Source organism: Protopterus annectens, chromosome 3.part0 (genome assembly GCF_019279795.1).
Source record: "Protopterus annectens isolate FY-2018-M chromosome 3.part0, PAN1.0, whole genome shotgun sequence".
NCBI classification, from domain to species: Eukaryota; Metazoa; Chordata; order Ceratodontiformes; family Protopteridae; genus Protopterus; species Protopterus annectens.
The window spans coordinates 1,963,797,883-1,963,813,367 of NC_056731.1; positions in this window are offsets into that span (position 1 = coordinate 1,963,797,883).

Below are 15,485 nucleotides of genomic sequence, written 5' to 3' on the forward strand. Positions count from 1 at the left end.
CAGTTCAGTATTCAGGAGATATAGCTGTCAGACTGATTTCAAGAATATTATCCATTTTGGAATGATGCAGTTGTGATTTAAGGTTATAGTTCTGCCAAAGAAAAGTCACATTCAGAATGTTGGGGCCTGTGGAATCATGCCAACTTACAAATGAAAACTATACATGCTATCTGGACCAGAAACCCATCCTTGGACTGCTGTGATGTGAATTCCAATTACAAATCCAAATTCTTTTAGACGCTTTGGTATGGTGATACAAACCTAATAAAATTATAACATACTTCACAAGTTTTATTGAAACAAAAAAAATCTTTTTATAAAGAGAGCAATCCCTCACCAAAAGAATATTGGGTACTTACATATTATCGTAACCAGGTTCCAGACAACTGAGTAGCTCATATTGTATTTCCCAATTTTAGCAGACGATATCAGTTTATGTATGTGTTTTAACTATAATCAATTTCAGTATATTTTGTATGAATGTATTTAGCCAAAGTGAATTTATTTCAGGATGATCAGACTGTAATGTATTTCTTGTGCAGTGTAATATTGTTACAATACATTTCTTACCTTCTTTGTTAAAGAATTCTAGACAAAGCCAGAAATAGCAATGAACAAATACCTAAAACCTGAGTCAGATTTTTGAATACTGCCCTTATAAATGTATTTGCTCAAATAACATATTTGCATTACCATACATTTTGTGAAAGTTGTATGTGTAACAGACTAAAAACATAATACGAAAACAAGACTTCATGCATGATTGTGAACACTTGACTGGAATGTTTATTTATTTATTTATTTATTTTATTTAACATTTGTTGACCGGGAATGTCCGACTAGGTTCCACAGAGCCTGTTTTCAGCGGAGGCCTGGAGGGAAAATGCCCAGATGCATGATGCATGAATTGGGGGGGATGGGAGACCGGAGGAGGAAAGAAACCCACGCGAACACAGGGAGAACATGCAAACTCCACACAGAAGGCACCCCTTAGGATGACTGCTTTCACTGGCAAGTGGATTAAGTAGCAATTTCTCATTCCAAACACAGGATCCACTTTAATTAACTTTGTTACACATTTCCCTTACATTTTCTTAAATGAGGATGCAGTTCACTGTACACAACTGCAATGCTGTGCCCAATTGATGTCATGCACTTAAAAACTTGTTGTCTCAAACAACTCACGTCGATGAACAAGTAAAAGTCAATGGGGTCTTACAACAGGCAGGGTTCCATCACTGCCTGCCCGACTACCCTCAAGAAAACAAAAAAATATATATATATATATATATATATATATATATCAGGAAGAAAAGTTTCTAAAGGTTTCTAAAGAAAAACTAAAGAAGAATGTAATGAATCACATTTCAGAAAATAAGATTAATACTTTTGTCAGCACGTGAAGAGCATGTGACTATATCAACAGTTAGTTGTTTGGAACCTGGTTGCGATATACATAAGTACCGAATATTGTCTGTCTGATCTGAATGAAAGTTAACCCTTTATAGTTAGAACCCTGTCAGAATGAGCAGGCCAAGCTTCTATAATAACAGAAACATTGGGACTGAAATCTTAAGAGAGTAGCTCCCATGATTCCCTATTCTTTTAAGCTTCTAGCAGTGGTATACAGGAGTCTTGCACTTGAGTTTTTTTTCTTTTTTCTTATGTCCTACCTTTCTGATCAAAATATTTCATAACTAATCATTTATTAAAAGTTATACAAATGTTAGGAATTTTCAAACACAAACCATCATTTCTGAACAGATGATATTTTATGGAAATGCCTTATCAGTAATCCAGGGAATAAAATGTTCTGATTTAGAAGAAGCTGTTGTAAAAAACACATTTGTTTTTTTATTTTAATAAAGTTAATATTCCTTTGTCACGGTCCTATTAAAAACTACACAGACACCCATAGACTTTTGACGACCTTTATTGTAATGAATAATGAAATAGTAAACATGGAAACTTTATTGAAACAAACAAATTCAACTCATTGCAACAAAATAACATAAGTGAACATAAGGGCAGCGTACCCATTCACCCTTGGATAAGCAGGGTCCCCCACTTGCTCACTTATCATTGTAATCACAAAGGTAAAGTCCCTGCTCACTTTAGCATATCACCAATCCAATCCTTTCACTCCAAATCTTCCACCATCAAAATTTCACCACCTCAAATTCCAATTATCCTCCTGAGGGGGAATAGAAGAGGGGCAGGCCTGTCCCTCTTCTCCACTTACCAGCCCAAAAGGACTGTTCCCCCTCACACAATACCCCCTTTCAATAAATTCTCCACCATCAATCCTAAATTAAGGTTAAACAAATCAAGACCAAATTCACTGAGATGAACTCCATCCATCCTGTACCCCATGGGATCCCTGTTCTCAAACTCTACATGGCATATAGTATGCACCCACATTTATTTCAAATATTTTTCCAAAGTAAAATTAACATACTTCCAAGCCTTCTCCACCACATAAAATTTTTTGTCTCCCTCCAAAATAACCTGGGAATAATCTTAGGCCAAATCAAAAGCACTGATGGATAAAGCCTTCTCAATGCTAAAACATCCTCGCAAATTTGATAAACCAACTGCCTTTTCAGAATTCCACCCAAATCATCCCCCCCAAATGGATCAACAAAACAAGTGGCAATCTCCACTGACTCTGCAACATGGTAAATACCTGCAATATCTGGCTCCACACAACCCTCTAACACCATGCCAGATGACCTTCAGTCCAAAATGCTCCAAACCCAAATTAATTCCATTGCGTCTAATTGCCGCATGCCTAGATGCCCAATATATGAAAGAATGACCCAAGATGATCCTTCTCTCACCTGAAAAAAAAAATAAAACAAAACTTCTCATCAAACTACTTAATATAAGTCAAAAAGGCATTGGAAGACTGCCGTCCCACCCTCTTGATAACTTCAATCAAACTTCCTCCCTTCGATAAATCTGATGCCCTGCTCATCCTGAAAGAATGGGAAGAAAACATATCCCCTTCTAAACCAACACTACTAAGAGCCCTTCTCATAATCAAGTTCAATTGCTCACCCATCAACACTCTACCACCTACTGATGTAAAAACTAACTCTTGAATTTTACCACTTTTAGCCACCCACAGTCCTTTTCCACACCCCACAGGACATCTCCAACTTGACTCATTTTCTTTCAAACCTATTGGGGATCCCTCCCTTCCTTTTCTGTCTTTGAAGACCTCAGCCTAATATGCACCGCCCTGGGCAATATAAGCACATCATCCCAAACTAAGGAACCCAACAACCCAGACACATGAAAAGCCCCACAATACATCCACAAGCTTACTGTACTCCACACCACATAATCATCCAAACATCCACATACGTTACCTAAACCCCTTAGCAGCATTCTTAAAATCCCCTTAGTCACAGGCCATCTCCTATATGTAGCAGGGTCTTCAACTCTACCCCAATCTTTCAATAATTGCCCCACCAACCATGACCTAATCCACTCCTCTAATCTGGCCAACCAACCAAATGCCACAATAGCTGCCAATGCCACCCTCACCATTCAAACTGCCTTACCCTGTTCCCTGAACATGTCTAAATAACGCAACAACAAACTCTCCGACCACTCACACTCTTCATCCGGTAACTGCCTCAGAAATCAGACAATGCCCTACCATAAGCTTTCCTTGTACATAAAAACAGAAAATGCTACGTTACCAAATGTAGTCTCAACAAGTAAAGAAAATGCAGGAACAAAGATGAGACGTACCACCAAGGCTGTCGTGAGACAAACATGTCATGTTAAAAACCAAATTCTTTAACATGAACAATAAAAGGTAGCATAAAACAAAGTTCTAGGGTGGATAAGAGCTTTTAGTAAAAACCTTCTTCAAATCCTCACCCATTAACTAGCAAAATGTTCTTATAAAAGAAGTAGTAGCCAATCAAGAATCAGGAACAAGCTGGATCAATAAGCTTCTCAAACTGAATCAACCATTTAGCATATCATGATGACCAGTGAGAGACGATCAGAAACTATTTCTTCCAATCATGAGCATGCCAGTCTCAAGTTCATTCAGAATCAAAGTAGAACCAATCAACAAAAAACAGGAACAAGCTGGTCCAGTGAACTAGTCATACTGAACCAGCTATTTAGCATAACAAAGGGACCAATTGTCTTTAATCAGGAAGCTTTTTTGCTAATAGGAACTAAGTCATTCAGTCAGGAAGCTTGCCTTCCAATAGAAATTAGACTTTAACTATTCATATTCATATGAGGAAAAGAACTAGTAAAAACACACAGTAAAAGCAAAAGGAAACTAATGAGCAAAATACAATGCCCATGCTGACTTAGATGCAGTCTCTGTTTCTTAGCAGAACTCTTTGTTTTTCTGATCAAGTGATAATGCACAGTGACAGTTGCAACCAGCTGATAAAGAAAATATTTTCAAATGTAAATAAGGCAATATCTATCAGTAATTGCAAGACCAAAGTAACCAATCAGCTGTGGTCAAAAACACCTTCTCCTTATATGAAAAGAAAGAAAGTAAGTAAGTAGGACAACAGACAGTTTGTGTTAAAGAATTTTTTTTTTTAACGTGACGTGTTCATCTCATGACAGCCTTGGTGGTACGTCTCATCTTTGTTCCTGTAAGCTCTCCTTGTAGATACTGCCCATGACTGTTGCACCAACCTGCTGATTACTATGGGCCAATCTGCCAAATCTTGTCTGAAATGACTGAGGGATGCAATGCTGCTGTAGGAGGACCTGACAAAATCTGCAAAACTGAAAATGAGACAAACTGACAGCTATTTTGTTCTTAACCCCAGTCACATGCAACCCTGTAAATGAAACGTTAGTCAACAAACCTTCCAACACAAGTTTACAAAGAACCAATAACAAACAAGGGGATTTAGCCATCTCACCACTGCAATATTGTCTGAATTAAACACCACCCTCCTTCCCCTCAAACGATCCTGCCATACCACGGAAGCTGCCCAAATTGGCATCAGCTCCAAAAAGGCAATGTCCCATTTCCAATCTTCAGACCAATGAGCAGGCTATGGCACCAAGAACCATTGCCCCGCAAAGTAAGCTCCCATGCCCAAACCCCCGGCTGCATCTGTAAACAAATGCAGATCCCCTTGCTCTACACAATCCAACTGCCAAAATGAGATCCCATTAAACCGATGTAAAACCTCTGTCCACAAAGCTAGATCCTCCGAAGCTAACTTACTGACCCTTAGTCTGTGGTGCTTATTCTTCCTCACTTTCAAGAGAAAAGCCACAGACTGGCAAAACATATGTCCTGGATGTATCACCCTGCAAGCAAAGGTCATCAAGCCCAACAATTCCATCACATCCCTCACATGAACCTTGCACTTGGACTTTACCCAGGCGACTTTCTCCTGCAGCTAAACCACCTTGTCCTTCGGCAAATGAAACAAACCCTGTCTTGCATCTACTATCAAACCCAAAAAATCCAGCACCTTTGTAGGACCTTCCAACTTATGCTAAGCCAGTGGTACTCCCAAGGCCTCACACATCCCCACAAACTCCTGCATACCCACTTGTGCCCCTTCTCTTCCTTCACCCACCAACAAAAAGTCATCTAGATAGTGAACTGCTTACTGCTCATCTACCCTACACTGCCATATCTAATGCAGTGCTGAGCTAAATTTCTCAAAAGTAGAACATGCCACTGCGCACCCCATAGGCATGGCAGTGTCAAAATAAAAATTATCACCCACTGCCATGCCCAATAATGGCAAATCCTCCTCTCGCACCAGCAACAAGTGAAACAGCTGACTCAATATCTACCTTAACCAGCCAAGGATCATCAAAACTCCTAATGATGCAGACTGCATCGTCCAAGGTCATGTATGTCACTTTAACCTCTTCACCGGGAATTAAATCATTAACCGACTTGCCTTCAGGGTATGACAAATGATGAATTAAAGGAAACTCACCCTGCTTTTTCTTAGGAACCAATCCTAGTGGTGACACTATAAATTCAGGAAAAGGAGGCCAACAATCTCCCCGCCTGATACTCCTTCTCAATCAATGCTCATAAAACATCCTTCCTCCTTCTCACAGACTTCAAGTTTTTCCCCACCTTACCGTCACCCACCAAAGTAGACAATTAAAAAACCCATAAAAAAAACCCTACAATTAATTCCCCAGCTATTGCCGGCAGTGGATAATGTGCCAGCAACTCCTTCAAGATGTGAAGCTTAATATGTGAATGAGTCCCCTGGTTGTCCCCTACCTCCACGAAAGGACCCCCTTTGGCCCTGAAAATTAGCCCAGCTGCATACTCCTTGCAACGCCATGTGAGGACCACCCCAATCTCTTGGACTGTGAAATAAGATGCCTGACCACCAGACTGACCCCCTCATATTGTGTAGCTGCATGTGCCTCCATACACTTAGAACAAGCATGGGAAAATCTGCAACCTACCCATGCACACCTACCTGCATTAAAGGCCCAACATACCCCGGCCCTCCCTTCAGCTGGCTGAGTCACCCTATTTCCCAGTCCAAAAGTGTCCATCATGGCAGAAAGCCAAGTATCTGGGTGTCTGACTTCTCAACTCATGAATTTGTCAACCACCTTTCATTTACGAAACTTCTGTGCCTCCCATATACTCAAGAAATAGGCCAAGAGTGGAAGGGCCAATGAATTATCCCTCTTCAAGCACACTGCCATGTAGTATATAAAACACAGGACCCAATTATCCCATGTCCTTGGCTGTAACCTACCCACCCACTTGTGACCTATAGTGCCGCCAAAAGGTCCTTTCCATTAGCCAACTCCACTTCAGTCAAATGCTGAACCCTGTCTGCTTCATTCAACTCAAAAATATCAATAAATTTCCCTTTCCAAATCTTCTCCTTCACTACCAGTGATATGTGCAGGGTCAGTAGAATTGGGGCTCCCTCCTGTCTTAGCGCCAGTGTTGCCAACCAATCTCCCAGCCGCAACCCAAACTCTGACCCTACCTCATCTAGGCCAGGCCCCGAATCCTCCTCTAATAATGAAAGGGTATTATCAAAACCCAAATAACAATCAGCTAAAGTCTCCAAACTCCTACCCAATGGAGTGCCTTGAAAACACCCACTCAACCCTGACTCACTCCCCACAACTGTACCTACAGCCTTTCTCCTCATCAAGCCTGGTGAATTATTACCTGTTGAAGATAAAGGGGCTGCCACCGGTGTCTCAACCTCCACTGTCCTCTCTTCCGTTGCCGTCTGTCTGGCTGTCTTAGCTCTCAATGTCCAAGTTCTGGTCCCCATCTGCCGCTTTCTTTGAGTATTCGGACCCTGTGTACTGGCTGTTGCAACCTCATTAGGAATCTCTCTAAACAGGTCTTTGGCTTATGCCACAATACTGGCCCAATTCTGTCTCAACTCTTCTGCCATGATCACTACTCACCCTAAAGAAACAAAATAAAAATTGTTAGAGCAGGCAATAAATAAATCTTTATTAAAGCTAACCAGTAAAATCACTTTAAATCTACGAATAATAACCTAAACAATACTACCTGCTCCCAAGTAAATCTGGTAACAGCAGCAAAAATTAACATACCTGCCTGGAGACAAACCCAGGACTTATACACTGAAATCAGAGCAATGTACCATTACATCATCTGCTCTGACAATCCCTTTACCTTACAGTCACAGCATAGACCACAACCTCTTTTATCCATATATTTATTAAAGTAATCATACACCTAACTCCCTCACTAATTTAAAAAAATAATCAGCCCTACCACACCTCGAACCCAGGGCCATGTCCCCATGACTAGAGTAAAGCTCCACTAATCCATGTGATCAACCAACATCTAAATCGCCTACCCTCCAAAACCCCTTCTTAAGCCTGCATCCCTACAACATTTACTCACCCTGATTCTCTAGTAAGTTCCCAATTGACTCCTTTCCTTAAACTCCCTGCCTGCCACTACCACTACCTCCCCTACCTCCCACTCGACGCTAATCCTCTAAATCCTAATATTTCCTTATTTATTTGCATGCACCAAGACTCTTTAGAAGCCTTTTTCCTTTTTCTTTTCTTTTTTTTTTTAAACCAAAGCCGCCTTTGCAGCGAGATTGTGCATGTCAGTCCCCACACTAATGAGGAGCACACATTGCCAGCTCCGTCATCAGCTACGAACACTTTGACACCAGGGCAACACACTAACCCCACCAATGAGGACAAGCACACATGGGAAGAACTATTCTCCCATCCTACTTCCTACTTCTTTTATATTTACTTATTTATTATTTATTTTATTTATTTATTTATTTTTTTAAATGGACTACCTCCCCACTGCGCATGCTCATGTTACGGAACCAGCCCTGCATGCCCGCATAAATGCCACTACCACCGACGAACATCAAAATGATAGTTTGAGAAAACAAACAACAAGAAGATAGCATGAGAAAACAAACCCACGGCTAACCCCACCAAAGAACAGCATCTCGTAGTCATGGCTACCCTAACAGCAAGAAATACAGCCCTACCTACGGAAAGACCAGGACAGCACAACTGACCACCATCACGCCATCGGCACCTTGAAGAAACTGACCATCTCACAAGCCAACTGACCCCCAGACCACGCTACAGTAAGTAAATTTACACTAGACTACCAATGAAACCAACATTATTAAATAGCACCATCCGCTTTTCCCTTTACATTCAGTCTTACTGCCTCGACCATGCATCCGTTTTCTCCTCTCTCTCTCTCTTTTTTTTATTATGACACAAAACTATCCTCCCCTACCCTCCCTGTACAATCTCCCCACCCCAATTCCTCTCAAGAGAGAGAGGGAAAAAAATGAAAACACTCTACTGCAGATATGACCCCAAGAAGAAATTGTATTCACCTGTATGTGAGGAAACCACCCAAGGTCTACCTTTACACACCTCAGGCCGTCAAGGACGTGATCTTGCTTCAACAACAAGACCACACCAAATGTGCTTCCCAACACTAAATTCCAATTTAAAAACCCTTAAGACCCACCCATTAATCCTAACTCACTTCCTCCCTCAGCTTCCCACTTAATTAACCCTTTCCTGTCTACTCCCTACCCACCTACTTAACTCATCTTACCGACCTCCCTACATCCCAACTTCTCCTTCCACCTTCCCCACACTGATGCTGTCCAGTGACAACTTCGTCTGTTCCCAAACTTAATTTCTTTGTGGTGTCCAGAGTATGTTTTTGTTTGCAACAGTAATCCAGGAAATAAAATTAATCTGAGCAGGAATGTTCAGATATTTTAATATTTATTCTATAAATTTGTTGCTACAGTAGATAATGTTACTTGTCTCGTGTATTCAAGAAGAGATGATATGATGAAGTGGTATATGGGTTCAAGATATGTATTGTACATAAACACATCAGGACTGACAACTGGAACTTGCATGTAAGCTAACTGACTGACTCATTACTTCAAACACACTCACGTGCATCTCCATCAATGCCTGCATTCAGTCTGGCTGACTGTACAAAATAAACGCACAAAAAAAAATCATCGCGCGGGGACTAGTGCACGGCAAAGAACAACTGACTGTACAAAATGGCACTGTTCTTGCATGTGCTCAGACTTATGTATGCACATGCTACCCAGCTACAGTGGCTGATGAGGTACATTATTCTCAAAGATCTACATCCTCCCTCTTTAGTTTGTTTGACATGCAGTAGAGAACAAGCAGTTTACATGCTAGGTATCACATCGACATTCAGTAACAAATCAGAACTCAAGTCCACGTCACTGTGTATTTTGAAATGGGTCTAGAAATTCTTCCCAATCTGGTTACATAAAAGTTTGAACTGGGTTTAGTAAGTGGGATAGTCTCTGGGGACTCTTTCTCATTTGAAACTTCAAGGGATACATCAGGATTATTTGAAGAAAGTTCATTGTCCTCTGGAATTCTAACAAGTGTAGAATCACTCTGAGAAATAGAGTCTCTGACACATGCAATCTGCTGTGTCACTCGTTCAGAGACTGGAAGTATATGTCTTCAATTCCTTCTAAAATCCATTCCATCAGATTGTATAATGTAAGATCTTGATTCTTGACAAAGATTCTTGAAGATACCCACTTGGTCATATCCTCTAGATGTTTGCAGTCTCACAGTTTTGCCTTATTTTAACAGTCTAAGAGGTTTGCTGGACTTGTCATAATGCAACTTTTGTGACTGATATTTTTTTTCAAAAGTTGAGCCTTGACCATTCTGTTGTTCTATACATTTGGTACTAACAGTTGTTTACTGATCAGTAAAGTTGTTCTCATCTGTTTAGACATTAATCTCTGAGCAGGTGAACCAAGCAAATTATCTCATGGAATGTTTGTGAGATTGAGTAAATTAATAAAAATATCGCTATTTCTCCCTTGGATTTCCCCAACAACTGTTTCGCCCTCTGAACTGCACGCTCAGCTAATCCATTGGACTGTGGACACTCAGGACTACTGGTAACATGGACAAGGTCCCAAGACTCAGCACATTTCTTGAACTGCTGACCTGTAAAGTATGCACCATTGCCAGAAATTACTTTGTGAGGACTACCATGGACAGAAAAATGTCTCTCCCATTTTGTAATGACAGTGCTGGCCTTTAAGTTAGGAAGAAAGTCAATTTCAAACTAATTCAAGTAAGAGTCTACTAACAGTAAGTAATGCTAACAATTCCATTCAAAAATATCAGTAACAACCATTGGCCATGGTAATTCTCGAATCTGGTTTAGCATCATGCATTGCAATTGTGCTGTGGAGGTATGTATTGGCTATTTCAGAATTGTCACTAGAGGTTGGTGATCAGACTGTATTTGAACTGATTTTCCATAAATATAATCATTGAACATCAAACATGTGAACACTACTGCCAAAAGCTCTTTTTCAATTTGTACATACTGCATTTCAGTTGGGGTTAAAGTTCTGGATGCATATGCTACTGGTATGCCTTCTTGAAGACATGCTGCACCAAGACCATACTTTGAAGCATCACACAGAATAGTTTGGTTTGTGAACATCATAATATCTCAGTGTGGGTGGGCTGACACTTTTCTGCTTCATAATATCAAATGCTCTTTGGTGTTGTTCCAACCAGGACCAGGATACAGTTTTGTATGTCATCTCACATAAGGGTGCTGAAAGCTCACTCAGGTCTGGGATGAGCTTTCCTAAATAGTTGACCATACCAAGAAAATGCTGTAAAGATGTGACATTTTCTGCAACTGGCATCTCAAGAATTGCTGTGGCTTTGATGGATCTGGCTGTAATCCAGAACTGGTAAACAAATGACCCAAATAAGTAACTTCTTTCAGTTTGAATTTGCATTTTAGGGGATTCAATTTAAGACTGACTTCATGTGCATCATTTAGAACTTTCCTGAGGTTTCCATCATGTTCGACTTAACATTGCCCCCTTCAAGAATGTCATCTACTATGATAGCACATGGATAACCTGAAAAAAAATTGCTCCATTGCATGCTGAAATACTTCATTAGCAGAATTTATCCCAAATGGCATTCTCAAGAATCTGTATCTACCAAATGGTGTACTGAAAGTGGTTAACAATAAAGATTTGTGATCCAGCGAAATTTGCCATAATTAACTTTTTGCATCTAAGACTGAATAAATAGTGGCATTTGGCATGACAGAGGCTACTTCTTCAACTGTGCACATCAGATGATGAGGATATTTAAGCTCTTTGTTCAAATCTCTAGGAGCAATACATATCTGAATATCATCTAAGCTTTTCTTATGAGCTACAGCCATGGAGGATACCCATTCATTTGGTTCTTTTACTAGAGTAATTACTCCTAAATTCCCCATTTTGTCAAGCTCTGCTTTTACATTGCTCGGCATTGCTACCAGCACTTTCCTTGCTGGTCGGATATCTGGGCTTACTTCATGGTTTAACCTCATGGAATATGTCACTGGAAGTTTGCCAAGCTCATTTGTAAACTGTCGTAGCTGTTCAGACTTATATGGTGGACCTCTTTGTTAAATTAAGTTAATCCCATTCTCAAACTGCCTTTAAGCCCTAACAATGACTGCACATGTCTTCTGACTATATAAAACTGCAAGTCCTAGCTGTTCAAAACAGAATGGCATGTGAGAACTACTGCACCATCAGTTTGAATCTCTTCACCACAATAAGCAACTAGTTTCACAAACTTTGCTGAATCAAGTTTCTCACCAGCTTTTACTTTGGCAAACATTTGTACTGATATAACATTGCACTTGGATCCATTGTCTACTTTAAACTCTACAGGTTTCCCATTAATACGAACAGTAACAAATATTTCATTGTTTGCTGCTAGCTGATAATCTACTGTGTTAACTGTTTCATCAATCACAGAGACACCATCAACATAGAAACTTTGCTCATGGCTCTCTAACTGATCTACTTGCTTCTTCGGATGCTCTCTTTTAATAAAAGTATCTGCCACTTTAGTCTTGCAAAGCCTTTTGAAATGATTCCACTTTTTATATTTGTGACATTGCTGACAAAAAGCTAAGCCTCCACAATTACGACAACTAACAATAAGATTAGGTGCTGTGACCCCATTCGGTTTATGGTTAAAATTGGATGCTGCCGTGACGTTTGGTTTATATGTCTTTTCCATCTTAGCTTTATGTTGTACATTATCAACATAGAGACTGGCAAACACTGCATGCATGTTCTTCTCATTCGTAAGCATATGTGTGTGCTTTTATGTAAGTTCATATATTTGACAAACCTCTATGGCTTTACTTAACATTAAGTCACTGTCGGAAAGCAAAATCTTTCTTTCTGCAACATTATTAGCCCCGCACACAAGCCTGTCTTTTATCATCTCATCTCTCAGATTACCAGATCTGTAAGTTTTACCTTTATTTCTCGTCAGTAGTATATGCCGCTATAGATTCACCAGGATTTTGATTTCTTGTGTAAAACATGTACCTTTCTATTGTAATATTTGTTTAAGGGTTACACATTTCTCTAAATTTACATTTTAAGCACTCAGGGTCTTCACATGTTTCAGCTTGTTGCACAATATGGCATTTCCCCCTCAACTACATACACAGCAGGTCCATACAAAAATGAACATTGCATCTCAATGGCTTCTGAGACAGCTAAATTAAGAAGTATGAATGCCTCTGTGCATGCATCTTTATCAGAAAAAGCAGCTTGTATGAAAATATCATATTCTTGCTCAAACACTCTAATTCTCAGCAATATTATTATCAAACACCAGCAGTCCAGGTCTGTGAAATCCCTCTGCCATAATAATAAAAATTCATTAAAATATAAGCATAGACCAGATACTTATAATTATGCTCAAATGCACAACAATCTCTCTGAAAAAGCTTTAACACTGCAAACACTCCAGACACTTCGGATACTTTGAATAGCTCTAGTTAATGCAAAAAAGTAGTACACTGGGAAAAAATATGGTTGTTTTGTCCTTTTTGTACATTTTAACACTTATGAAATTATTTCAAACACTTTTGTATTTATTTTGAGTACTTTGATTATTATGTCACAATTTTGGACATTTCATTTATCTCGGTAATTATTTTGAACATTTGGAATGCTTTGCCTAATCATTTAAATGAGTTTAAGCGCCTTTGAATAACCACTGACTTGTTTGCGAGTTCACTCTTGTATATTTCTCCACTTTTAACTTCATGCCTCATGGCTTGTGTGCTTCTTCAACTCAGATCCCATTTTGGCACCATGTCACTTGTGTCATGTATTCAAGAAGAGACGATGAGACAGTGTATAGGTTCAAGATATTTATAGTACATAAACACATCAGGACTGGCAACTGGAACTTGCATTTAAGCTAACTGACTGACTCATTACTTCAAGAACATTCACATGTGCATCTATTCACTCTGACTGACTGTACAAAATGGCACTGTTCTGGCACATGCTCAGACTTATGTATGCACATGCTATCTAGCTACAGTGGCCTCCTAGGTACACTATTCTCAATGATCTACAGATAATAGCAATGCACTTTTGGTGAAACAACTAAATGGTATATTTTGCCATTTTTATTTAGCTCCATAGTACATAGGCATAAAACTCTAAACTGCAACTCAGAAAATCCAGAACCAATTAGTGACCTCAGCACTAGAGGAACCAGCAAGAGAATGTAGGAGTGAGTGGCTAAAGCCAGCTTGGCTATGCTTTGAGGGGGGTAGAGGTGGTCATAATGGCGAGAGAGGTATATGGCATGTGGATCAAGGGTCAGCTATGTGCACTTGGCTCTACCAGACTATGTCTGCATGGTAGCCCTCATGTGGTGAGTGCAGGGATCACACTCTCACACATGAAGATATTGTAGGGGCTTGCATATGTAAATGCCCATTAGTAACTGGGGGTGGGATTAAGGTATAAAATCCCCCTCATGGCTACTTGTATAATAACCACATAACTGCCTTCCTGTCTGTCTGTCTGTCAGTCTTTTCCTCTTTCTGTCTATCTCTCTCATTCTATCTCCTTCTAAGATATGGTCTATTATGTCTGTCTGTCTGCCATAAATCAGATGGCTAGCAGGCAAAACATATATATATATATATATATATATATATATATATATATATATATATATATATATATATATATATATGTGTGTGTGTGTGTGTGTGTGTGTGTGTGTGTGTGTGTGTGTGTGTAAAGAGCCAAAGAATGAAAAAAATAAAAATATGAAATACAGAAGAACCACTGTGGTGTGTTTGACAGCGATTTATACACTGGCTGTTATGAGGTATGGAATGACTAAATGGCTTCCAGTCAGACACTATTTCTTATATGAAGGAGATGCTTCTTTCCAATTGGAAATTACTGTTTTTGTAGTTTCCCACTGGTTAACACCATACTGGAACAACTATGACTGTTCAATAGTTTTGGAGGCCTGCTCATTAGCGAGCTATTATTTGCTGTCGTGTGGGAAGGAACATTTACACAGTAATGGCTAATATTAAGTCTGAATATTATTTGTGATATGGCAAAGACTCATGATTTGTTTTTACTGTGAGTGGATATTAAGTAACAGAAGCTTTTAGTTGTGAGAGTCTCTGTGTGAAAGAACTTTAAGAAATGGTTATTTCTAAACACCAACAATTGATTATATATTTCTTGACTATTTGGCCATTCACAAATTTGATTGTTAAGATCCTGACCAGTTTCCACTGACTAATTTTTTAGTAATATATGACGTTTTTTGGATGTGTTTAGTCATTTATCATGATCCCTGATTTTTGGTTTGCTATTGCTGATATGAACTACCAATCATTTGCTTGAATTACCATCAAAGAGTGGAGTTACTGTAAGGAATTGTATTGGCTTTATAAGCAGGTCATTAACCAATAAGGACTTCATCCTTTTTGGTTGAGGCATTTTTGTGAGAAAGCTGATTTGACTCCTAGAGGCATCAGTAGGATGGAACTGCAGAAACACCAGGAGGCGACACTCGGTTGTAATGAG